Below are 26,013 nucleotides of genomic sequence, written 5' to 3' on the forward strand. Positions count from 1 at the left end.
AAACACCTGGCCCATCTAGGAGTGGCACTGCAGTGTCACGCAGGATGGCCCTTCCAAAAAACACTCCCGAAACAGCACATGACGCAAATAAAAATGAAAGAAAAAAGAGGTGCAAGATGGAATTGTCCTTGGGCCCTCCCACCCACCCTTATGTTGTATAAACAGGACATGCACACTTTAACCAACCCATCATTTCAGTGACAGGGTCTGCCACACGACTGTGACTGAAATGACGGGTTGGTTTGGACTCCCACCGAAAAAGAAGCAATTAATCTCTCCTTGCACAAACTGGCTCTACAGAGGCAAGATGTCCACCTCATCATCATCCTCCGATATATCACCGTGTACATCCCGCTCCTCACAGATTATCAATTCGTCCCCACTGGAATCCACCATCTCAGCTCCCTGTGTACTTTGTGGAGGCAATTGCTGCTGGTCAATGTCTCCACGGAGGAATTGATTATAATTCATTTTAATGAACATCATCTTCTCCACATTTTCTGGAAGTAACCTCGTACGCCGATTGCTGACAAGGTGAGCGGCGGCACTAAACACTCTTTCGGAGTACACACTTGTGGGAGGGCAACTTAGGTAGAATAAAGCCAGTTTGTGCAAGGGCCTCCAAATTGCCTCTTTTTCCTGCCAGTATAAGTACGGACTGTCTGACGTGCCTACTTGGATGCAGTCACTCATATAATCCTCCACCATTCTTTCAATGGTGAGAGAATCATATGCAGTGACAGTAGACGACATGTCCGTAATCGTTGTCAGGTCCTTCAGTCCGGACCAGATGTCAGCATCAGCAGTCGCTCCAGACTGCCCTGCATCACCGCCAGCGGGTGGGCTCGGAATTCTGAGCCTTTTCCTCGCACCCCCAGTTGCGGGAGAATGTGAAGGAGGAGATGTTGACAGGTCGCGTTCCGCTTGACTTGACAATTTTGTCACCAGCAGGTCTTTGAACCCCAGCAGACTTGTGTCTGCCGGAAAGAGAGATCCAAGGTAGGTTTTAAATCTAGGATCGAGCACGGTGGCCAAAATGTAGTGCTCTGATTTCAACAGATTGACCACCCGTGAATCCTTGTTAAGCAAATTAAGGGCTCCATCCACAAGTCCCACATGCCTAGCGGAATCGCTCCCTTTTAGCTCCTCCTTCAATGCCTCCAGCTTCTTCTGCAAAAGCCTGATGAGGGGAATGACCTGACTCAGGCTGGCAGTGTCTGAACTGACTTCACGTGTGGCAAGTTCAAAAGGTTGCAGAACCTTGCACAACGTTGAAATCATTCTCCACTGCGCTTGAGACAGGTACATTCCACCTCCTATATCGTGCTCAATTGTATAGGCTTGAATGGCCTTTTGCTGCTCCTCCAACCTCTGAAGCATATATAGGGTTGAATTCCACCTCGTTACCACTTCTTGCTTCAGATGATGGCAGGGCAGGTTCAGGCGTTTTTGGTGGTGCTCCAGTCTTCTGTACGTGGTGCCTGTACGCCGAAAGTGTCCCGCAATTCTTCAGGCCACCGACAGCATCTCTTGCACGCCCCTGTCGTTTTTTAAAAAATTCTGCACCACCAAATTCAAGGTATGTGCAAAACATGGGACGTGCTGGAATTTGCCCATATTTAATGCACACACAATATTGCTGGCGTTGTCCGATGCCACAAATCCACAGGAGAGTCCAATTGGGGTAAGCCATTCCGCGATGATCTTCCTCAGTTGCCGTAAGAGGTTTTCAGCTGTGTGCGTATTCTGGAAACCGGTGATACAAAGCGTAGCCTGCCTAGGAAAGAGTTGGCGTTTGCGAGATGCTGCTACTGGTGCCGCCGCTGCTGTTCTTGCGGCGGGGGTCCATACATCTACCCAGTGGGCTGTCACAGTCATATAGTCCTGACCCTGCCCTGCTCCACTTGTCCACATGTCCGTGGTTAAGTGGACATTGGGTACAACTGCATTTTTTAGGACACTGGTGAGTCTTTTTCTGACGTCCGTGTACATTCTCGGTATCGCCTGCCTAGAGAAGTGGAACCTAGATGGTATTTGGTAACGGGGGCACACTACCTCAAGAAATTGTCTAGTTCCCAGTGAACTAACGGCGGATACCGGACGCACGTCTAACACCAACATAGTTGTCAAGGCCTCAGTTATCCGCTTTGCAACAGGATGACTGCTGTGATATTTCATCTTCCTCGCAAAGGACTGTTGGACAGTCAATTGCTTGGTGGAAGTAGTAAAAGTGGGCTTACGACTTCCCCTCTGGGATGACCATCGACTCCCAGCAGCAACAACAGCAGCGCCAGCAGCAGTAGGCGTTACACGCAAGGATGCATCGGAGGAATCCCAGGCAGGAGAGGACTCGTCAGAATTGCCAGTGACATGGCCTGCAGGACTATTGGCATTCCTGGGGAAGGAGGAAATTGACACTGAGGGAGTTGGTGGGGTGGTTTGCGTGAGCTTGGTTACAAGAGGAAGGGATTTACTGGTCAGTGGACTGCTTCCGCTGTCGCCCAAAGTTTTTGAACTTGTCACTGACTTATTATGAATGCGCTGCAGGTGACGTATAAGGGAGGATGTTCCGAGGTGGTTAACGTCCTTACCCCTACTTATTACAGCTTGACAAAGGCAACACACGGCTTGACAAATGTTGTCCGCATTTCTGTTGAAATACTTCCACACCGAAGAGCTGATTTTTTTGGTATTTTCACCAGGCATGTCAACGGCCCTATTCCTCCCACGGACAACAGGTGTCTCCCCGGGTGCCTGACTTAAACAAACCACCTCACCATCAGAATCCTCCTTGTCAATTTCCTCCCCAGCGCCAGCAACACCCATATCCTCCTCATCCTGGTGTACTTCAACACTGACATCTTCAATCTGACTATCAGGAACTGGACTGCGGGTGCTCCTTCCAGCACTTGCAGGGGGCGTGCAAATGGTGGAAGGCGCATGCTCTTCACGTCCAGTGTTGGGAAGGTCAGGCATCGCAACCGACACAATTGGACTCTCCTTGTGGATTTGGGATTTCGAAGAACGCACAGTTCTTTGCGGTGCTTTTGCCAGCTTGAGTCTTTTCATTTTTCTAGCGAGAGGCTGAGTGCTTCCATCCTCATGTGAAGCTGAACCACTAGCCATGAACATAGGCCAGGGCCTCAGCCGTTCCTTGCCACTCCGTGTGGTAAATGGCATATTGGCAAGTTTACGGTTCTCCTCCGACAATTTTATTTTAGATTTTAGAGTCCTTTTTTTACTGATATTTGGCGTTTTGGATTTTACATGCTCTGTACTATGACATTGGGCATCGGCCTTGGCAGACGATGTTGCTGGCATTTCATCGTCTCGGCCATGACTAGTGGCAGCAGCTTCAGCACGAGGTGGAAGTGGATCTTGATCTTTCCCTAATTTTGGAACCTCAACATTTTTGGTCTCCATATTTTAATAGGCACAACTAAAAGGCACCTCAGGTAAACAATGGAGATGGATGGATACTAGTATACTTATGGATGGACTGCCGAGTGCCGACACAGAGGTAGCTACAGCCATGGACTACCGTACTGTGTCTGCTGCTAATATAGACTGGATGATAATGAGATGAAATTAATATATATATATATATATATATATATAATATCACTAGTACTGCAGCCGGACAGGTATATATATTTATTATGTAATGACTGATGACGGACCTGCTGGACACTGTCAGCTCAGCAGCACCGCAGACTGCTACAGTAAGCTACTATAGTAGTATGTATCAAGAAGAAAGAGAGAAAAAAAAACCACGGGTAGGTGGTATACAATTATGGATGGACCAGCGACTGCCGACACAGAGGTAGCTACAGCCGTGGACTACCGTACTGTGTCTGCTGCTAATATAGACTGGATGATAATGAGATGAAATTAATATATATATATATATATATATATATATATAATATCACTAGTACTGCAGCCGGACAGGTATATATATTTATTATGTAATGACTGATGACGGACCTGCTGGACACTGTCAGCTCAGCAGCACCGCAGACTGCTACAGTAAGCTACTATAGTAGTATGTATCAAGAAGAAAGAGGAAAAAAAAAACCACGGGTAGGTGGTATACAATTATGGATGGACCAGCGACTACCGACACAGAGGTAGCTACAGCCGTGGACTACCGTACTGTGTCTGCTGCTAATATAGACTGGATGATAATGAGATGAAATTAATATATATATATATATATATAATATCACTAGTACTGCAGCCGGACAGGTATATATATTTATTATGTAATGACTGATGACGGACCTGCTGGACACTGTCAGCTCAGCAGCACCGCAGACTGCTACAGTAAGCTACTATAGTAGTATGTATCAAGAAGAAAGAGAAAAAAAAAACCACGGGTAGGTGGTATACAATTATGGATGGACCAGCGACTGCCGACACAGAGGTAGCTACAGCCGTGGACTACCGTACTGTGTCTGCTCCTAATATAGACTGGATGATAATGAGATGAAATTAATATATATATATATATATAATATCACTAGTACTGCAGCCGGACAGGTGTATATATTTATTATGTAATGACTGATGACGGACCTGCTGGACACTGTCAGCTCAGCAGCACCGCAGACTGCTACAGTAAGCTACTATAGTAGTATGTATCAAGAAGAAAGAGAAAAAAAAACTACAGGTAGGTGGTATACAATTATGGATGGACCAGCGACTGCCGACACAGAGGTAGCTACAGCCGTGGACTACCGTACTGTGTCTGCTGCTAATATAGACTGGATGATAATGAGATGAAATTAATATATATATATATATATATAATATCACTAGTACTGCAGCCGGACAGGTATATATATATTTATTATGTAATGACTGATGACGGACCTGCTGGACACTGTCAGCTCAGCAGCACCGCAGACTGCTACAGTAAGCTACTATAGTAGTATGTATCAAGAAGAAAGAGAAAAAAAAACCACGGGTAGGTGGTATACAATTATGGATGGACCAGCGACTGCCGACACAGAGGTAGCTACAGCCGTGGACTACCGTACTGTGTCTGCTGCTAATATAGACTGGATGATAATGAGATGAAATTAATATATATATATATATATATAATATCACTAGTACTGCAGCCGGACAGGTATATATATTTATTATGTAATGACTGATGACGGACCTGCTGGACACTGTCAGCTCAGCAGCACCGCAGACTGCTACAGTAAGCTACTATAGTAGTATGTATCAAGAAGAAAGAAAAAAAAAAAACACGGGTAGGTGGTATACATATACAATTATATATATATTATATACAATTATATATATATATATATATATATATATATATATATATATACAGGTTGAGTATCCCTTATCCAAAATGCTTGGGACCGGAGGTATTTTGGATATCGGATTTTTCCGTATTTTGGAATAATTGCATACCATAATGAGATATCATGGCGATGGGACCTAAATCTAAGCACAGAATGCATTTATGTTACATATACACCCTAAACACACAGCCTGAAGGTCATTTTAGCCAATATTTTTTATAACTTTGTGTATTAAACAAAGTTTGTGTACATTGAGCCACAGAAAACAAAGATTTCACTATCTCACTCTCACTCAAAAAAGTCCGTATTTCGTAATATTCCGTATTTCGGAATATTTGGATATGGGATACTCAACCTGTATATATTAAACTGGTGGTGATTAATTAAACTGGTGGTCAGGTCACTGGTCACACTATCAGCAACTTGCAAGTAGTACTCCTAAGCAGACAATCACAATATATACTGGTGGTCAGTGTGGTCACAATGGCAGTGTGGCACTCTGGCAGCAGAGTGCCAGCAAAAGTGTGCACTGTACGTTAAAATATGTACTCCTGCTCTCAGACTCTAACTGCTCCCCACTGTCTCCCCCACAAGTCAGATATACAGTCACACTATCACTTCAGCAAGTAGTAGTACTCCTCCTAATGCTCCCCAAAATTACTAAAGTAAATAATACTGTGTCTCTCTCTACTCTAGTCTCACTCTCTATAAACGGAGAGGACGCCAGCCACGTCCTCTCCCTATCAATCTCAATGCACGTGTGAAAATGGCGGCGACGCGCGGCTCCTTATATAGAATCCGAGTCTCGCGATAGAATCCGAGCCTCGCGAGAATCCGACAGCGGGATGATGACGGTCGGGCGCGCTCGGGTTAACCGAGCAAGGCGGGAAGATCCGAGTCGCTCGGACCCGTGTAAAAAAACCTGAAGTTCAGGCGGGTTCGGTTTCCGAGGAACCGAACCCGCTCATCTCTACAATATACTGGTGGTCAGTGTGGTCACAATGGCAGTGTGGCTGGCACTCTGGCAGCAAAAGTGTGCACTGTACGTTAAAATATGTACTCCTGCTCTCAGACTCTAACTGCCCCTTACTGTCTCCCCCACAAGTCAGATATACATATACAGTCACACTACACTTCAGCAAGTAGTAGTACTCCTAAAAATGCTCCCCAAAATTACTAAATACTGTGTCTCTCTCTACTCTAGTCTCTTCTCTATAAACGGAGAGGACGCCAGCCACGTCCTCTCCCTATCAATCTCAATGCACGTGTGAAAATGGCGGCGACGCGCGGCTCCTTATATAGAATCCGAGTCTCGCGAGAATCCGACAGCGGGATGATGACGTTCGGGCGCGCTCGGGTAAACCGAGCAAGGCGGGAGGATCCGAGTCGCTCGGACCCGTGAGAAAAAAGCTGAAGTTCGGGCGGGTTCGGATTCCGAGGAACCGAACCCGCTCATCTCTAGTATTCATATCTGTGTGTATGACTCTCCCCTCCTCATTGCCTTGTGTAGCAGTGCTCCTTATAGTGACTGTAGGAGCGGATGTTCAGTTTTCATATCTGTGTGTATGACTCTCCCCTCCTCATTGCCTTGTGTAGCAGTGCTCCTTATAGTGACTGTAGGAGGAGATGCTCAGTATTCATATCTGTGTGTATGACTCTTCCCTTCTCATTGCCTTGTGTAGCAGTGCTCCTTATGACCCTCCCCTCCTCATTGCCTTGTGTAGCAGTGCTCCTTATAGTGACTGTAGGCAGGGCCGGTTCAAGGGCGCATAGCGCCCCGGGCAGGAAATGGGGCGTGGCCTAATACAGGGGGCGTGGTCAGTTACGCCCCCTGTACATTCTAGCGCCGCTTGAGTGCTGAGCGATGCGCGATGACGTCATCGCGCACCGCACAGCAAAAGGTCCTCTCCACGAAGGGAAACTAGACGCTATGCGTCTAGTTCCCTTCGTGGAGAGGACCTTTTGCTGTGCGGTGCGCGATGACGTCATCGCGCACCGCTCAGCAAAGTTACTCTCCACGAAGGGAAACTAGACGCATAGCGTCTAGTTCCCTTCACAGGGGACGGCAGCGGGCAGCGGGCATTTGAGGCGGACGGGGGACACAGCGGGCAGCAGTGGCGGATCTTGCAACGGTGCGGCGCCCTCCGGATGGCGCCAGCGCCCTCCGGAAGGCGGCGCCCCGGGCAAAAGTCCTGCTTGCCCGTGGCAAGATCCGCTACTGACTGTAGGAGGAGATGCTCAGTATTCATATCTGTGTGTATGACCCTCCCCTCCTCATTGCCTTGTGTAGCAGTGCTCCTTATAGTGACTGTAGGAGGGGATGCTCAGTATTCATATCTGTGTGTATGACTCTCCCCTCCTCATTGCCTTGTGTAGCAGTGCTCCTTATAGTGACTGTAGGAGGGGATGCTCAGTATTCATATCTGTGTGTATGACTCTCCCCTCCTCATTGCCTTGTGTAGCAGTGCTCCTTATAGTGACTGTAGGAGGGGATGCTCAGTATTCATATCTGTGTGTATGACTCTCCCCTCCTCATTGCCTTGTGTAGCAGTGCTCCTTATAGTGACTGTAGGAGGGTATGCTCAGTATTCATATCTGTGTGTATGACTCTCCCCTCCTCATTGCCTTGTGTAGCAGTGCTCCTTATAGTGACTGTAGGAGGAGATGCTCAGTATTCATATCTGTGTGTATGACCCTCCCCTCCTCATTGCCTTGTGTAGCAGTGCTCCTTATAGTGACAGTAGGAGGGGATGCTCAGTATTCATATCTGTGTGTATGGCCCTCCCCTCCTCATTGCCTTGTGTAGCAGTGCTCCTTATAGTGACTGTAGGAGGGGATGCTCAGTATTCATATCTGTGTATGACCCTCCCCTCCTCATTGCCTTGTGTAGCAGTGCTCCTTATAGTGACTGTAGGAGGGGATGCTCAGTATTCATATCTGTGTGTATGACTCTCCCCTCCTCATTGCCTTGTGTAGCAGTGCTCCTTATAGTGACTGTAGGAGGGGATGCTCAGTATTCATATCTGTGTGTATGACTCTCCCCTCCTCATTGCCTTGTGTAGCAGTGCTCCTTATAGTGACTGTAGGAGGGTATGCTCAGTATTCATATCTGTGTGTATGACTCTCCCCTCCTCATTGCCTTGTGTAGCAGTGCTCCTTATAGTGACTGTAGGAGGAGATGCTCAGTATTCATATCTGTGTGTATGACCCTCCCCTCCTCATTGCCTTGTGTAGCAGTGCTCCTTATAGTGACTGTAGGAGGGGATGCTCAGTATTCATATCTGTGTGTATGACTCTCCCCTCCTCATTGCCTTGTGTAGCAGTGCTCCTTATAGTGACTGTAGGAGGGGATGTTCAGTATTCATATCTGTGTGTATGACTCTCCCCTCCTCATTGCCTTGTGTACCAGTGCTCCTTATAGTGACTGTAGGAGGAGATGCTCAGTATTCATATCTGTGTGTATGACCCTCCCCTCCTCATTGCCTTGTGTAGCAGTGCTCCTTATAGTGACTGTAGGATGGAATCCTCAGCATTCATATATCTGTGTATGACACTTGCCTTCCTGTGTCCAGTGATCTGTGTCCCTATGTATAGCATCAGTACTAGTGCTGACATGATACGTAATTATTACAGCGCTGACACGTTGTGCATGAGCAAGATGTCAGTGAAGCACACAATTTTGCATTCAGTGGACTTCTTTTAAGTCCTCACATGCACAGCATAAAAAATAAGAATTTACTCACCGGTAATTCTTTTTCTCGTAGTCCATAGTGGATGCTGGGGACTCCGTAAGGACCATGGGGAATAGCGGGCTCCACAGGAGACTGGGCACTCTAAAGAAAGATTTAGTACTATCTGGTGTGCACTGGCTCCTCCCTCTATGCCCCTCCTCCAGACCTCAGTTAAGGAAACTGTGCCCGGAAGAGCTGACATTACAAGGAAAGGATTTTGGAATCCAGGGTAAGACTCATACCAGCCACACCAATCACACTGTACAACTTCTGATAAACTTACCCAGTTAACAGTATGAACAACAACTGAGCATCACTCAACCGATGCTACATAACCATAACCCTTTGTTAAGCAATAACTATATACACGTATTGCAGAAAGTCCGCACTTGGGACGGGCGCCCAGCATCCACTACGGACTACGAGAAAAAGAATTACCGGTGAGTAAATTCTTATTTTCTCTAACGTCCTAGTGGATGCTGGGGACTCCGTAAGGACCATGGGGATTATACCAAAGCTCCCAAACGGGCAGGAGAGTGCGGATGACTCTGCAGCACTGAATGGGCAAACACCAGGTCCTCCTCAGCCAGGGTATCAAACTTGTAGAACTTTGCAAATGTGTTTGAACCCGACCAAGTAGCAGCTCGGCAAAGCTGTAATGCCGAGACCCCTCGGGCAGCCGCCCAAGAAGAGCCCACCTTCCTTGTGGAATGGGCTTTCACTAATTTTGGATGCGGCAATCCAGCCGCAGAATGAGCCTGCTGAATCGTGTTACAGATCCAGCGAGCAATGGTTTGCTTTGAAGCAGGAGCACCCAGCTTGTTGGATGCATACAGGATAAACAGCGAGTCAGTTTTCCTGACTCCAGCCGTCCTGGCAACATAGATCTTCAAAGCCCTGACTACATCAAGCAACTTGGAATCCTCCAAGTCACGAGTAGCCGCAGGCACCACAATGGGTTGGTTCAGATGAAAAGATGACACCACCTTTGGCAGAAACTGCGGACGAGTTCGCAATTCTGCCCTGTCCATATGGAAAACCAGATAGGGGCTTTTACATGACAAAGCCGCCAATTCTGACACACGCCTAGCAGAGGATAGGGCCAACAGCATGACCACTTTCCACGTGAGATACTGTAGCTCCACTGTCTTAAGTGGCTCAAACCAGTGGGATTTCAGGAAAGCCAAGACCACGTTAAGATCCCAAGGTGCCACTGGTGGCACAAAAGGAGGCTGAATATGCAGCACTCCCTTAACAAACGTCTGAACCTCAGGCAGTGAAGCCAGTTCTTTTTGAAAGAAAATGGATAGGGCCGAAATCTGGACCTTTATGGACCCTAATTTTAGGCCCATAGTCACACCTGACTGTAGGAAGTGCAGGAATCGACCCAGCTGGAATTCCTCTGTAGGGGCCTTCCTGGCCTCACACCAAGCAACATATTTTCGCCATATACGGTGATAATGTTTTGCTGTCACGTCCTTCCTAGCCTTTATCAGCGTAGGAATAACTGCTTCCGGAATGCCCTTTTCTGCTAGGATCCGGCGTTCAACCGCCATGCCGTCAAACGCAGCCGCGGTAAGTCTTGGAACAGACAGGGCCCCTGTTGCAACAGGTCCTGTCTGAGAGGCAGAGGCCATGGGTCCTCTGTGAGCATTTCTTGCAGTTCCGGGTACCAAGTCCCTCTTGGTCAATCTGGAACAATGAGTATTGTTCTCACTCCTCTTTTTCTGACGATTCTCAGTACCCTGGATATGAGAGGAAGAGGAGGAAACACATAGACCGACTGGAATACCCAGGGTGTCACCAGTGCATCCACAGCTATCGCCTGAGGGTCCCTTGACCTGGCGCAATACCTCTTTAATTTTTTGTTGAGGCGGGACGCCATCATGTCCACCTGTGGCAGCTCCCATCGATTTACAATCTGCAAGAAGACTTCTTGATGAAGTCCCCACTCCCCCGGGTGGAGGTCGTGTCTGCTGAGGAAGTCTGCTTCCCAGCTGTCCACTCCCGGACTGAACACTGCTGACAGTGCTTGCACGTGATTCTCCGCCCAACGAAGAATCCTGGTGGCTTCCGCCGTTGCCACCCTGCTTCTTGTGCCGCCCTGGCGGTTTACATGAGCGACTGCCGTGATGTTGTCTGACTGAATCAGCACTGGTTGGTCTCGAAGCAGAGGCTCCGCTTGACTCAGGGCGTTGTATATGGCCCGTAGCTCCAGGATATTTATGTGCAGACAAGTCTCCTGACTTGACCACAACCCTTGGAAGTTTCTTCCTTGAGTGACTGCCCCCCACCCTCGGAGGCTTGCATCCATGGTCACCAGGACCCAGTCCTGTATGCCGAATCTGCGGCCCTCGAGGAGGTGAACACCTTGTAGCCACCACAGAAGAGACACCCTGGCCCTGGGGGACAGGGTGATCATCCGATGCATCTGAAGATGCGATCCGGACCACTTGTCCAGCAGATCCCACTGAAAGATCCTCGCATGGAACCTGCTGAAGGGAATGGCTTCGTATGACGCCACCATCTTTCCCAGGACTCGTGTGCATTGATGCACCGACACCTGTTTTGGCTTTAGGAGGTCTCTGACCAGAGTCACGAGCTCCTGAGCCTTCTCCTCCGGGAGAAACACCTTCTTCTGGACTGTGTCCAGAATCATGCCCAGGAAGGGCAGACGCGTCGCAGGAATCAGCTGCGACTTTGGAATGTTCAGAATCCTGCCGTGCTGACGCAACACTTCCTGAGAGTGTGCTACGCTGATCAGCAACTGCTCCCTGGACCTCGCCTTTATGAGGAGATCGTCCAAGTATGGGATAATTGTAACCCCTTGCTTCCGAAGGAGCACCATCATTTCCGCCATCACCTTGGTAAAAACTCTCGGTGCCGTGGACAGGCCAAACGGCAACGTCTGGAATTGGTAATGACAGTCCCGTACCACAAACCTGAGGTACTCCTGATGAGGCGGATAAATGGGGACATGCAAGTAAGCATCCTTGATGTCCAGAGACACCATAAAATCCCCTTTCTCCAGGCTTGCAATGACCGCTCTGAGCGATTCCATTTTGAACTTGAATTTCTTCAGATAAATGGTCAGGGATTTTAAATTTAAAATGGGCCTGACCGAACCGTCCGGTTTCGGTACCACAAACATAGTGGAATAGTAGCCCCTTCCCCGTTGAAGGGGGGGAACCTCTACCACCACCTGCTGGAGAAAAAGTTTGTGAATTGCCGCCAACACTATCTCATGGGGGAAGTTGGTAAGGCCGATTTTAGGTAACGGTGAGGGGGCATCACCTCGAATTCCAGCTTGTATCCCTGAGACACAATTTGTATAGCCCAAGGATCCACCTGTGAGCGAACCCACTGGTGGCTGAAATGTCGGAGACGCGCCCCCACGGCTCCTGGCTCCGCGTGTGGAGCCCCAGCGTCATGCAGTGGATTTAGTGGAAGCGGGGGATGACTTTTGTTCCTGTGAACTAGCTGCATGGTGCAGCTTTTTTCCTCTACCCCTGCCTCTGACCTTCTTGCTCTTCTGAGAACGAAAGGACTGCATTTGGTAATACGGTGCTTTCTTAGGTTGTGGAGGGACATAAGGCAAGAAATTTGACTTCCCAGCCGTAGCTGTGGAAACTAGGTCCGAGAGACCGTCCCCAAACAATTCCTCACCCTTATAAGGTAAAACCTCCATGTGTTTTTTAGAGTCGGTATCCCCTGTCCATTGCCGAGTCCATAAGACCCTTCTGGCAGAAATGGACATTGCGTTAACTCTAGAGCCCAGCAGGCAAATGTCCCTCTGGGCATCCCGCATATATAGGACCGCGTCCTTGATATGTGCCAGGGTCAGTAGAACAGTGTCCCTGTCCAGGGTATCTATCTCCTCAGACAGAGTATCCGTCCATGCAGCTACCGCACTACACATCCAGGCCGAAGCAATTGCTGGCCTCAGCAGCGTGCCAGAATGTGTATAAACAGACTTCAGGATAGCTTCCTGCTTTCTATCCGCAGGATCCTTTAGGGCGGCCGTATCCGGAGACGGCAGGGCCACCTTCTTAGACAAGCGTGTCAACGCCTTGTCTACCCTAGGGGAGGATTCCCAGCGTAACCTGTCTGTTGGCGGGAAAGGATACGCCATAAGTAATCTCTTGGAAACTATCACCTTCTTGTCAGGGGAATCCCACGCTTTTTCACATAATTCATTTAATTCATGTGAAGGGGGAAAAGTCACTTCATGCTTTTTCTCCCCATACATATAAATCCTCTTGTCAGGGACAGGATTTTCCTCAGAAATGTGTAATACATCCTTCATTGCTACAATCATGTAGCGGATGGCTTTAGTCATTTTAGGCTGCAACTTTGCCTCATCGTCATCGACACTGGAGTCAGATTCCGTGTCGACATCTGTGTCAACTATCTGGGATAGTGTGCGCTTTTGAGACCCTGATGGCCTGTGCGCTGTAGGATCAGGCATGGGTTGAGACCCTGACTGTCCCACGGTTACAGTTTTATCCAATCTGTTATGCAAGAAGTTTACATTATCATTTAACACCTTCCACATATCCATCCAATCAGGTGTCGGCACCGTCGGCGGCGACACCACACTCAGCTGCACTTGTTCTGCCTCCACGTATCCTTCCTCATCAAACATGTCGACACAGGCGTACCGACACAGCACACACACAGGGAATGCTCTGACTGAGGACAGGACCCCACAAAGGCTTTTGGGGAGATAGAGAGAGAGTATGCCAGCACACACCCCAGCGCTATATAACCCAGGGATTACACTGTACCTTAGTGTTTACTCTGTAGCTGCTGTTAATATATCTCTGCGCCTAAATTTATGTGCCCCCCCCCCCCCTCTCTTTTTTACCCTCTATTGCACCTGTATACTGCAGGGGAGAGCCTGGGGAGCGTCCTTCCAGCGGAGCTGTGAAGAGAAAATGGCGCTGGTGTGCTGAGGAAGAAGGCCCCGCCCCCTCAGCGGCGGGCTTCTGTCCCGCTTTAATGTGTAAAAAATGGCGGGGGCTCGGGCATATATACAGTCCCAGACTGTATATATCTCTTTTTGCCAAAAAGGTACTTAATTGCTGCCCAGGGCGCCCCCCCCCTGCGCCCTGCACTCTACAGTGACCGGAGTGTGCGGTGTGCAGGTGGGAGCAATGGCGCACAGCTGCAGTGCTGTGCGCTACCTTAAGTGAAGACAGGAGTCTTCAGCCGCCGATTTCGGTGTCTTCATGCTTCTGCTGCTTCTGTTCTTCTGGCTCTGCGAGGGGGATGGCGGCGCGGCTCCGGGAACGGACGATCAAGGTTAGGTACCTGTGTTCGATCCCTCTGGAGCTAATGGTGTCCAGTAGCCTAAGAAGCGCTACCTAGCTGCCGTGAGTAGGTTTGCTTCTCTCCCCTCAGTCCCTCGTAGCAGAGAGTCTGTTGCCAGCAGAAGCTCTCTGAAAATAAAAAACCTGACAAAATACTTTCTTTCTAGCAAGCTCAGGAGAGCCCACTAGGAGCACCCAGCTCTGGCCGGGCATAGATTCTAACTGAGGTCTGGAGGAGGGGCATAGAGGGAGGAGCCAGTGCACACCAGATAGTACTAAATCTTTCTTTAGAGTGCCCAGTCTCCTGCGGAGCCCGCTATTCCCCATGGTCCTTACGGAGTCCCCAGCATCCACTAGGACGTTAGAGAAATGTATTACTGAAGGAGTGTGACCAACCGGCAGCGGCACTGTACGGCATTGCTTGTTTGTTTTTTGGGGGGCAAAAAAGCTGTTGGTCAAATCAGCTCACTGCTATGGCGGCTTCAATACTAAACAGTGTCTTTTTATACAAATGGAGAGGCAGCAATTCGCCAACAAAAGAGGCGATCACCACTTGATAACTATAACTGCATATCTGTGTGCATACCGAGTAAAACCGAATCCGCTCATCACTAGTGCATAGGCACTGGAACAAATATTTGAGATGTGCCAAAGTACTGGGTGAAGGGGTGCAGTGCGGTCACCATCTACAGTTAATACGGGCAGTGTCAGGCAGGAGATAATACCCTTTCCAGGCTTCTCCACCTCCTCCCTCCCTACAGCACTTCTCCGCTTGACTTCCAGGGCCCTCTGCCCCCCTGCACTCAGCTGCAGCCCCTACACTGTGTGCCTATAATTACAGCATGCTGGCCCCAGCTCTGGAACCAGCCCTGCACCATTCTCACTTCCCACTTCCATACCTCCCAACTGTCCCAATTTAGATGGGACAGTCCCTTTTTGTTGGACTGTCCTGCTGTTCCACCCGTGGGCCGCAGTGTCCCGTGGTGGCAGTGGTGGGGGGTGGTGGGGGGCAGTTAGGAAGCTCCTGTCACTCGCTGCTCTGCATGCACACACAGCATCTATTCACGGAGACAGAGAGACTGAGTGCGTGCAGCAGCTCACTGAGAGCTGGCCATGCTCCCATAGTGACGGAAAACAGGGGTGTTGCTCACGTTCACGGCATAATCATGAAGCCACTCCCTTTCTCTAAAGACACGCCCCCTTTTCCTGCAGGTGCAGCTTCACAGCGCAGGAGTCCCTCTTCCTCCCTAATTAAAGTTGGGAGGTATGCACTTCTTTTCCTCACCTCTTCCCCCTCCCACCTTTGTCCACCAATCCCCTTCCCTCACGGCACCACCTGACCACCACCCATTTCCAACTGGGTTCAGCTGAAATTTTACCTTGTAAAGTCTGCACCCCGGATGCACCAGTGATCAATAGGATTGCATAATTTGCATACTATAAAAGTATACAGAGCAGCTGATTGGTTGCCATGGGCAACTTCTCCACTGTCTCCCTTCTCCACTTGTATCACTGCTTAGTATATGTCCCCCTTTGAGGTCTATTTATCACCATCCGCATTAGAGATGAGCGGGTTCGGTTCCTCTGAATCCGAACCCGCCCGAACTTCAGGTTTTTTACACGGGTCCGAGCAGGCTCGGATCTTCCCGCCTTGCTCGGCTAACCCGAGCGCGCCCGAACGTCATCATCACGCTGTCGGATTCTCGCGAGGCTCGGATTCTATCGCGAGACTCGGATTCTATATAAGGAGCCGCGCGTCGCCGCCATTTTCACAGGTGCATTGAGAGTCATAGGGAGAGGACGTGGCTGGCGTCCTCTCCGTTTAGAGAAGAGAGAGACACAGTATTTTGGGGAGCATTATTAGGAGGAGTACTACTATACTGTATACTACTATACTACTTGCTGAAGTGATATTTATAGATTAGATAGTGTGACTGTAAGTGTATTATCTGACTTGTGGGGGAGACACTGACAGTGGGGAGCAGTTAGAGTCTGAGAGCAGGACTCAGGAGTACATATAACGTACAGTGCACACTTTTGCTGCCAGAGTCAGTGCCACACTGCCATTGTTGTGACCACACTGACCACCAGTATAATAATATATTTTGTGATTGTCAGCTTAGGCCTCGGAGTACTAGTTGCAAGTTGCAACGTGACCTGAAGTGACCACCAGTTTAATAATCAATCACCACCAGTTTAATATATATATATATATATATATATATATATATATATAAAATTGTATATAATATATATATATATATATATATATATATATATATATATATATATATATAATATTGTATACCACCTACCCGTGGTTTTTTTTTTTTTCATTCTTCTTTATACATACTACTATAGTAGCTTACTGTAGCAGTCTGCGGTGCTGTGCTGACCTGACAGTGTCCAGCAGGTCCGTCATCAGTCATTACATAATAAATATATATATATATATATATAGTACCTGTCCGGCTGCAGTACTAGTGATATTATATTGATTTCATCTCATTATCAATAATTTATCATCCAGTCTAGACTCTATATTAGCAGCAGACACAGTACGTTAGTCCACGGCTGTAGCTACCTCTGTGTCGGCACTCGGCAGTCCATCCATAATTGTATACCACCTACCCGTGGTTTTTTTCTTTTCTTTCTTCTTTGTACATACTACTATAGAGTATAGTAGCTTACTGTAGCAGTCTGCGGTGCTGCTGAGCTGACAGTGTCCAGCAGGTCCGTCATCAGTCATCATTACCTAATAAATATATTATCTACCTGTCCGGCTGCAGTACTAGTGATATTATATATACATACATATATATATTGATTTCATCTCATTATCAATCATCCAGTCTATATTAGCAGCAGACACAGTACGTTAGTCCACGGCTGTAGCTACCTCTGTGTCGGCACTCGGCAGTCCATCCATAATTGTATACCACCTACCCGTGGTTTTTTTTTTCTTTCTTCTTTGTACATACTACTATAGAGTATAGTAGCTTACTGTAGCAGTCTGCGGTGCTGCTGAGCTGACAGTGTCCAGCAGGTCCGTCATCAGTCATCATTACCTAATAAATATATTATCTACCTGTCCGGCTGCAGTACTAGTGATATTATATATACATACATATATATATTGATTTCATCTCATTATCAATCATCCAGTCTATATTAGCAGCAGACACAGTACGTTAGTCCACGGCTGTAGCTACCTCTGTGTCGGCACTCGGCAGTCCATCCATAATTGTATACCACCTACCCGTGGTTTTTTTTCTTTCTTTCTTCTTTGTACATACTACTATAGTATAGTAGCTTACTGTAGCAGTCTGCGGTGCTGCTGAGCTGACAGTGTCCAGCAGGTCCGTCATCAGTCATCATTACCTAATAAATATATTATCTACCTGTCCGGCTGCAGTACTAGTGATATTATATATACATACATATATATATATATTGATTTCATCTCATTATCAATCATCCAGTCTATATTAGCAGCAGACACAGTACGTTAGTCCACGGCTGTAGCTACCTCTGTGTCGGCACTCGGCAGTCCATCCATAATTGTATACCACCTACCCGTGTTTTTTTTTTTTCTTTCTTCTTTGTACATACTACTATAGAGTATAGTAGCTTACTGTAGCAGTCTGCGGTGCTGCTGAGCTGACAGTGTCCAGCAGGTCCGTCATCAGTCATCATTACCTAATAAATATATTATCTACCTGTCCGGCTGCAGTACTAGTAATATTATATATACATACATATATATATTGATTTCATCTCATTATCAATCATCCAGTCTATATTAGCAGCAGACACAGTACGTTAGTCCACGGCTGTAGCTACCTCTGTGTCGGCACTCAGCAGTCCATCCATAATTGTATACCACCTACCCGTGGTTTTTTTTTTTTCTTTCTTCTTTGTACATACTACTATAGTATAGTAGCTTACTGTAGCAGTCTGCGGTGCTGCTGAGCTGACAGTGTCCAGCAGGTCCGTCATCAGTCATCATTACCTAATAAATATATTATCTACCTGTCCGGCTGCAGTACTAGTGATATTATATATACATACATATATATATATTGATTTCATCTCATTATCAATCATCCAGTCTATATTAGCAGCAGACACAGTACGTTAGTCCACGGCTGTAGCTACCTCTGTGTCGGCACTCGGCAGTCCATCCATAATTGTATACCACCTACCCGTGGTTTTTTTTTTTTCTTTCTTCTTTGTACATACTACTATAGTATAGTAGCTTACTGTAGCAGTCTGCGGTGCTGCTGAGCTGACAGTGTCCAGCAGGTCCGTCATCAGTCATCATTACCTAATAAATATATTATCTACCTGTCCGGCTGCAGTACTAGTGATATTATATATACATACATATATATATTGATTTCATCTCATTATCAATCATCCAGTCTATATTAGCAGCAGACACAGTACGTTAGTCCACGGCTGTAGCTACCTCTGTGTCGGCACTCGGCAGTCCATCCATAATTGTATACCACCTACCCGTGGTTTTTTTTTTTCTTTCTTCTTTGTACATACTACTATAGTATAGTAGCTTACTGTAGCAGTCTGCGGTGCTGCTGAGCTGACAGTGTCCAGCAGGTCCGTCATCAGTTATCATTACCTAATAAATATATTATCTACCTGTCCGGCTGCAGTACTAGTGATATTATATATACATACATATATATATATTGATTTCATCTCATTATCAATCATCCAGTCTATATTAGCAGCAGACACAGTACGTTAGTCCACGGCTGTAGCTACCTCTGTGTCGGCACTCGGCAGTCCATCCATAATTGTATACCACCTACCCGTGGTTTTTTTTTTCTTTCTTCTTTGTACATACTACTATAGTATAGTAGCTTACTGTAGCAGTCTGCGGTGCTGCTGAGCTGACAGTGTCCAGCAGGTCCGTCATCAGTCATCATTACCTAATAAATATATTATCTACCTGTCCGGCTGCAGTACTAGTGATATTATATATACATACATATATATATATATATATTGATTTCATCTCATTATCATCCAGTCTATATTAGCAGCAGACACAGTACGGTAGTCCACGGCTGTAGCTACCTCTGTGTCGGCACTCGGCAGTCCATCCATAAGTATACTAGTATCCATCCATCTCCATTGTTTACCTGAGGTGCCTTTTAGTTGTGCCTATTAAAATATGGAGAACAAAAATGTTGAGGTTCCAAAATTAGGGAAAGATCAAGATCCACTTCCACCTCGTGCTGAAGCTGCTGCCACTAGTCATGGCCGAGACGATGAAATGCCAGCAACGTCGTCTGCCAAGGCCGATGCCCAATGTCATAGTACAGAGCATGTAAAATCCAAAACACCAAATATCAGTAAAAAAAGGACTCCAAAACCTAAAATAAAATTGTCGGAGGAGAAGCGTAAACTTGCCAATATGCCATTTACCACACGGAGTGGCAAGGAACGGCTGAGGCCCTGGCCTATGTTCATGGCTAGTGGTTCAGCTTCACATGAGGATGGAAGCACTCAGCCTCTCGCTAGAAAACTGAAAAGACTCAAGCTGGCAAAAGCACCGCAAAGAACTGTGCGTTCTTCGAAATCCCAAATCCACAAGGAGAGTCCAATTGTGTCGGTTGCGATGCCTGACCTTCCCAACACTGGACGTGAAGAGCATGCGCCTTCCACCATTTGCACGCCCCCTGCAAGTGCTGGAAGGAGCACCCGCAGTCCAGTTCCTGATAGTCAGATTGAAGATGTCAGTGTTGAAGTACACCAGGATGAGGAGGATATGGGTGTTGCTGGCGCTGGGGAGGAAATTGACCAGGAGGATTCTGATGGTGAGGTGGTTTGTTTAAGTCAGGCACCCGGGGAGACACCTGTTGTCCGTGGGAGGAATATGGCCGTTGACATGCCTGGTGAAAATACTAAAAAAATCAGCTCTTCAGTGTGGAGGTATTTCAACAGAAAAGCGGACAACAGGTGTCAAGCCGTGTGTTGCCTTTGTCAAGCTGTAATAAGTAGGGGTAAGGACGTTAACCACCTCGGAACATCCTCCCTTATACGTCACCTGCAGCGCTTTCATAATAAGTCAGTGACAAGTTCAAAAACTTTGGGTGACAGCGGAAGCAGTCCACTGACCAGTAAATCCCTTCCTCTTGTAACCAAGCTCACGCAAACCACCCCACCAACTCCCTCAGTGTCAATTTCCTCCTTCCCCAGGAATGCCAATAGTCCTGCAGGCCATGTCACTGGCAATTCTGACGATTCCTCTCCTGCCTGGGATTCCTACGATGCATCCTTGCGTGTAACGCCTACTGCTGCTGGCGCTGCTGTTGTTGCTGCTGGGAGTCGATGGTCATCCCAGAGGGGAAGTCGGAAGACCACTTGTACTACTTCCAGTAAGCAATTGACTGTCCAACAGTCCTTTGCGAGGAAGATGAAATATCACAGCAGTCATCCTGCTGCAAAGCGGATAACTGAGGCCTTGACAACTATGTTGGTGTTAGACGTGCGTCCGGTATCCGCCGTTAGTTCACAGGGAACTACACAATTTCTTGAGGTAGTGTGCCCCCGTTACCAAATACCATCTAGGTTCCACTTCTCTAGGCAGGCGATACCGAAAATGTACACAGACCTCAGAAAAAGACTCACCAGTGTCCTAAAAAATGCAGCTGTACCCAATGTCCACTTAACCACGGACATGTGGACAAGTGGAGCAGGGCAGGGTCAGGACTATATGACTGTGACAGCCCACTGGGTAGATGTATGGACTCCCGCCGCAAGAACAGCAGCGGCGGCACCAGTAGCAGCATCTCGCAAACGCCAACTCTTTCCTAGGCAGGCTACGCTTTGTATCACCGCTTTCCAGAATACGCACACAGCTGAAAACCTCTTACGGCAACTGAGGAAGATCATCGCGGAATGGCTTACCCCAATTGGACTCTCCTGTGGATTTGTGGCATCGGACAACGCCAGCAATATTGTGTGTGCATTAAATATGGGCAAATTCCAGCACGTCCCATGTTTTGCACATACCTTGAATTTGGTGGTGCAGAATTTTTAAAAAAACGACAGGGGCGTGCAAGAGATGCTGTCGGTGGCCAGAAGAATTGCGGGACACTTTCGGCGTACAGGCACCACGTACAGAAGACTGGAGCACCACCAAAAACTACTGAACCTGCCCTGCCATCATCTGAAGCAAGAAGTGGTAACGAGGTGGAATTCAACCCTCTATATGCTTCAGAGGTTGGAGGAGCAGCAAAAGGCCATTCAAGCCTATACAATTGAGCACGATATAGGAGGTGGAATGCACCTGTCTCAAGCGCAGTGGAAAATGATTTCAACGTTGTGCAAGGTTCTGATGCCCTTTGAACTTGCCACACGTGAAGTCAGTTCAGACACTGCCAGCCTGAGTCAGGTCATTCCCCTCATCAGGCTTATGCAGAAGAAGCTGGAGACATTGAAGGAGGAGCTAACACGGAGCGATTCCGCTAGGCATGTGGGACTTGTGGATGGAGCCCTTAATTCGCTTAACAAGGATTCACGGGTGGTCAATCTGTTGAAATCAGAGCACTACATTTTGGCCACCGTGCTCGATCCTAGATTTAAAACCTACCTTGGATCTCTCTTTCCGGCAGACACAAGTCTGCTGGGGTTGAAAGACCTGCTGGCAGGAAAAAGAGGCAATTTGGAGGCCCTTGCACAAACTGGCTTTATTCTACCTAAGTTGCCCTCCCACAAGTGTGTACTCCGAAAGAGTGTTTAGTGCCGCCGCTCACCTTGTCAGCAATCGGCGTACGAGGTTACATCCAGAAAATGTGGAGAAGATGATGTTCATTAAAATGAATTATAATCAATTCCTCCGTGGAGACATTGACCAGCAGCAATTGCCTCCACAAAGTACACAGGGAGCTGAGATGGTGGATTCCAGTGGGGACGAATTGATAATCTGTGAGGAGGGGGATGTACACGGTGATATATCGGAGGATGATGATGAGGTGGACATCTTGCCTCTGTAGAGCCAGTTTGTGCAAGGAGAGATTAATTGCTTCTTTTTTGGTGGGGGTCCAAACCAACCCGTCATTTCAGTCACAGTCGTGTGGCAGACCCTGTCACTGAAATGATGGGTTGGTTAAAGTGTGCATGTCCTGTTTATACAACATAAGGGTGGGTGGGAGGGCCCAAGGACAATTCCATCTTGCACCTCTTTTTTCTTTCATTTTTCTTTGCGTCATGTGCTGTTTGGGGAGTGTTTTTTGGAAGGGACATCCTGCGTGACACTGCAGTGCCACTCCTAGATGGGCCCGGTGTTTGTGTCGGCCACTAGGGTCGCTTATCTTACTCACACAGCTACCTCATTGCGCCTCTTTTTTTCTTTGCGTCATGTGCTGTTTGGGGAGGGTTTTTTGGAAGGGACATCCTGCGTGACACTGCAGTGACACTCCTAGATGGGCCCGGTGTTTGTGTCGGCCACTAGGGTCGCTTATCTTACTCACACAGCTACCTCATTGCGCCTCTTTTTTTCTTTGCGTCATGTGCTGTTTGGGGAGGGTTTTTTGGAAGGGACATCCTGCGTGACACTGCAGTGACACTCCTAGATGGGCCCGGTGTTTGTGTCGGCCACTAGGGTCGCTTATCTTACTCACACAGCTACCTCATTGCGCCTCTTTTTTTCTTTGCGTCATGTGCTGTTTGGGGAGGGTTTTTTGGAAGGGACATCCTGCGTGACACTGCAGTGACACTCCTAGATGTGCCCGGTGTTTGTGTCGGCCACTAGGGTCGCTTATCTTACTTACACAGCTACCTCATTGCGCCTCTTTTTTTCTTTGCGTCATGTGCTGTTTGGGGAGGGTTTTTTGGAAGGGACATCCTGCGTGACACTGCAGTGCCACTCCTAGATGGGCCCGGTGTTTGTGTCGGCCACTAGGGTCGCTTAGCTTAGTCATCCAGCGACCTAGGTGCAAATTTTAGGACTAAAAATAATATTGTGAGGTGTGAGGTATTCAGAATAGACTGAAAATGAGTGTAAATTATGGTTTTTGAGGTTAATAATACTTTGGGATCAAAATGACCCCCAAATTCTATGATTTAAGCTGTTTTTTAGTGTTTTTTGAAAAAAACACCCGAATCCAAAACACACCCGAATCCGACAAAAAAAATTCGGTGAGGTTTTGCCAAAACGCGGTCGAACCCAAAACACGGCCGCGGAACCGAACCCAAAACCAAAACACAAAACCCGAAAAATTTCCGGCGCTCATCTCTAATCCGCATCTGATGATGCGGTTGACAGGTGATAAACTAGACCAAACTCGCACTGCGATAATTGATTACATCGCAAGGATGTATGAATAATAGCATGCAGGGACAGAGCTTGCCGGCAAGCTCTGTCGCTGTGATACCTCTTCGCAGCATCATCAGGGTATTTTTGTAAATCGCATTTGCCGCCACTAGGTCCCCCCCCCCCTCCGTCACAACTACCCCCGCTCCGGAAAAAGCACACCTACCCCCGGATTCATACCTACCATTCCCAGGAGCTGGTGTCCGCTGCTCCAGGAGGCTGCTGGGCGTGGGGCCCTACTTCTGTGCTGTGACCCGCGGTGCTGTAAAGTGAGCTGCCATTTTGCTGCCCCGGGGTCACAGTGCAGCATATGGAGGACCCAGCGCCCGGCAGTGCTCACTGGAGCAGCGGACACCGGCTCCCTGGACTGGTAAGTATTTTTTTTTTTTTTTACTTTTTTATTTTTTTTTTACACTGTTATCCGCTTGTGTGATCACATTGGAGGGGGCAGAGAAAGCCGGGCAAAAGGTGTATATCGCAGTGCTTTCCTGTGAATTCCCCCTTTTCACATTATTTTTGTAAAAATAATGTTAATAACTAGGCCCCTTAATAAGAATCAGCAATTATTTGCTGTCTATCCTTTTGGCTTGCAGATCATTCCGTGTATATATTATCATGTACCTGTATTTATTAACAATGTACTTATGTATAAAAAGACAATAAAAAGATCTAACTTTCCATCTAGTTTCTGATAATTGCAGCTGGTGGCGTGTGCAGTGACAAGCGTGGCGGCAGGCGGCCCATCACACGGAGGAGAGATAAATGAAGTTGTGGCTATATTAATCAATGAACACGTTACAAGGGCAGCCCTCTTGTCATGTACTGAATGATTAATGGCAAGCGTTAATCACACATCACTGCGCGATAGCAGCTGGTATCAGGTGGGCTCATACATTTATTAATTAAAAAGCCCAGAACCCTGGTTCTTACGTCTGTATTCTTTCTCTGCTAAAACCAACATTATCATGAGCTGTCGTCACCATATGCTGCAGGTAACATCAACATTTTGCAGAGTTTTTTTCATTCATTCTCTTATTTTTTGCAGAATAGATTTGATCATGCAACAAAGATGCAGGGAAAGATTATTTTAATGTGAACAGTGCATGAAAACTTTATAACATGGAGATTAATAATTCCAGAAGAAAATACATTGTCACAACAAAGAGTGACAACTTAATATACAGCGCCACCTACTGTCCACCCATTGTCACAGCTCAATTAATACTTAGCATGTAGTTGTTGTTATACTCCAACTTTTTACTATGTTACGTAGGCAAGGAACCACAACACGTTGTAGTCATTTGCAATCATAAATAACTTTGTGAATTTACTTGGTTTCAGATTTCCTTGTCCTGGATGTCCAGAATGAAGAGGCAAAAACTTGTGTCAGAGGTAATTTGGGAGCTGGTGGTGGTGGGTAAATAGGTGTCAATAGTAAAAAGAGCATACATTTTGTTTCATATAGACACACAAAATAATGAATAAGTGAATAGTGAAAGAAGAATATTGGGCCTAATTCAGACCTGATCGCTAGGGTGCGTTTTTTGCATCCCTGCGATCAGGTAGTTGCTGACTACGGGTGGAGGGGTAAATCGCTGTGCAGGTGTGCGATCGCATGTGCAGGAGAGCTGCACAAACAGAAGTGTGTGCAGTCTCTGCACAGACCAGGATGTACTTTTCCAGTGCGATGATCGGGGCCGGAGCTGACGTCAGAAACCCTCCCTTCAAACGCCTGGTCCCTCCTGCGTTTCTCCGGACACTCCTTAAAAATGGCCAGTTGCCACCCACAAATGGCTCTTCCTGTCAGTCACCTTGTGATCGCTCATGTGATCGCTTGTCACGTACCATCCCGTCGCTGCCCGCCTATCCCCGTCGCTGTGGACCGACGCGCCTGCGCATTGCAGTGCATATGCATGCGCAGTTCAGACCTGATCGCAGGCTGTACGAAAATGCAGCCTAACGATCAGGTCTGAATTAGCCCCATAGTCAGTATGGGTTGGGGCTGTGAGACCAGCGGTGGGCATCCCGGAGGTCAGCATACCAGCCCTGGGATCCCGACCACAGAATACCAGCGAGGGGGGGAGGGAGGGGCAAGCGCAACAGTGCCCCTTGCGGGCTCACTGCGCTCACCGCACACTGCGCTCACCACAGGTTCTGTTCCCACTCTATGGGTGTCGTGGACATCCAGGAGTGGGAATAGTCCCTGCCGACTGTCGGGCGTTTGATCACTCAGGATCCTGGTGTCGGCATGGTGACCGCATCTCGTCAGTATAATTGGAGAGTTGGAGATTTCTGGTAAAGTG

The sequence above is a fragment of the Pseudophryne corroboree genome, chromosome 5, assembly GCF_028390025.1.
Source record: "Pseudophryne corroboree isolate aPseCor3 chromosome 5, aPseCor3.hap2, whole genome shotgun sequence".
Lineage (NCBI taxonomy): Eukaryota > Metazoa > Chordata > Amphibia > Anura > Myobatrachidae > Pseudophryne > Pseudophryne corroboree.